The sequence below is a fragment of the Pundamilia nyererei genome, unplaced genomic scaffold, assembly GCF_000239375.1.
Source record: "Pundamilia nyererei isolate P.nyererei 1_Seehausen unplaced genomic scaffold, PunNye1.0 scaffold00198, whole genome shotgun sequence".
NCBI lineage: Eukaryota > Metazoa > Chordata > Actinopteri > Cichliformes > Cichlidae > Pundamilia > Pundamilia nyererei.
Window position 1 is genome coordinate 730,133 of NW_005187599.1, and position 2,352 is coordinate 732,484.

The window sequence follows — 2,352 nt, forward strand, 5'->3', positions numbered from 1 at the left end:
GGTCTTTGATCAGTGTTTGTTGATCAATGGTCTTGACAATTTGCATATTAATGATCAAGGACCTTACCTCACAACCCATCGTTCATTCAGTGGTGCTAGTGTCAGTTTTCATGCAACGTAATGTTTATAAAGTTGGGGAAACCTGCAGTCAGCTGAGACTGAAGAAGTCACTTGGATGAGTGACGAAACGTTCAGATGAACAGAATCAACGTTTTGGGATTTACTTACCTGGATGATTGAGCATGCATCAAGACATTGAGTTAATAAAGAATTCAAAAGTGACATGAGCCTATAAAAGAAAAGAGAAGTTAACCTTTAGTAATACGAATGTGAAGAGAAATGGCTGAACCTGTTGAGAGGAATATGTTGCTGCCCGTCAGCCTTTTGGAAGTCGTAATTCTTGTTTCAGTCTCTTCCGACAACGTCCAGTATTACCAGAGACCAAATGTGCTAGCCACTTCACTCACTTTGATGAGCAACAGAGGTTCTTGCTCTCACCATAGCAAAGGGTCAAAACTTGGAGTATCCCTTGGAGTTTGAATTCTTGAATTAGCCCACTTTGTTTTCATTTTTTTGCCTTCCTCTTTCTTTTCTCCTTTTAGCTTTTACAGCTCAATCTTCAACACCATCTCAGCTTTGCATCTCTTTTTGTCAGTCGGGTTTCGTGGCCTTGGAACAGATTACTGTCTAGAACACATGTCATCTGTTTTTACCCTACCAATATGTAGTTTGTTCTCAAAAGAAGTACAAAATACAGAGTTGTAACCAAAATAATACATTTCTGATAGTCATTGTCACAGCGGTATATGTACATTCTAGAGTTTCAGCAGTTTACATCTGCTATTAAGATATTCAAAAGTGCATTTTGCTGTGTAATATTTTTTTTAAATGTTTTATTTTAGAAATGCCCTTAAGCTTTTAAATTTAGCAGTGCTCAATGCAATTGAGACAATTGGTTGCCTTTTTTTTAACGTGATGTGTGACATGTTTTTGAATTTTCAGTGTTGATGCTTGACTATTTTTAATTAAAAAATTGACCAATAAATATTGAGTTTTGCTTAAGATATGTCAATTTATTCCAGAGGGAGACGTGAGTGAATATTTTAGGTTCTACATTATCAATATTTTTTAATTTTAATTATTAAACATTTTACTTTTATTTTAGTCAAAAGGTAAACGTCAAATGCAATCAAAATATTGGAGTTCTGATAAGCTTGTAAGTTCATAAATGTAAAGAAATTAAGGCAGCTGTTTGATTTAATTTAAGTTCTGCTAACTTTACAGTGGACTTGGTGCTGGTGGGGAGTCCTCGCTAAGAAGCAGAACGAGAAGCCATGTGAAAAATATTTTTTTTCATTGTGGGCACTGTGTGTCTTGTATTTCCTGCTTTTGACTTTTAAAATAGTTTTATATATAATTTCCTTCAGTATGTGTTTGATAAAACAGTGCAGCAAATCTAACACGTGCTCCTCCAGCTGCATTTTATTTTAGTTTCTAATGATTTCTCTTCTCTGCCTTCCTTTGTTTTGCCTCCATTCAGTTCATTTCACTTGAATTACATCCTCAATATATCAAAGCTGAGCAATTCCACATCTCTGCCCACGCTAATTTTAGAATCAAATTTTTGCCAGATCATTTGGTCCTTGATGTTCTGTTCAAAGTGAGTCACAATCCTTGATAATCAGCTGCACTGTATGATCAGGCTCTTGACCTTAAGATAGATTTCTAGTCAGTTTGAAGAGTTTCAGTCAGATTTCTCTCATGGCTGCTGTCAAACGAGCTGTGGTGAATTGCAAAGAGTTTGTTTTAGTGGTATAGCAGGTTTTTTTTGTAGTTTTATTGCAAAAACGATAGCACTGCATAACACACTCTCCACATCCTACATCCGCACCTCCATGCTTTTTATATTTCTTCCTGCATTTCATTCTCAGTTGGATTGCTGCTTGTCTCTCTTTATGTCAACACGGAGGATGTGGTTTTCTGGTTTGAATAAGCTTCAGCTGGAATTGTTGCATATAAAACCGGCTTAAGATTTTTCTCTGACATTCAGTACGGACTCCACATCGTTTTTTAAAAGATGTTATTTTAAAACATAACAGGACTCTGCGGATGGTGCACAGCTCTATTTAATCTGACAGCTGGTATTTGCGAAGCTGCGACAAGAACCAAATAAACATTAAATAAATGTGTGTGATCTCGGGGTCTTGTTCGCGAGTGATGGGAGAAGGGAGCCGGAGATCGACAGACTGATTGGGGCTGCAGCTGCAGTAATGCGGACGCTGCACCGGTCCGTCGTGGTGAAGAGGGAGCTGAGTGTAAAAGCGAAGCTCTCAATTTACCGGTCGATCTACG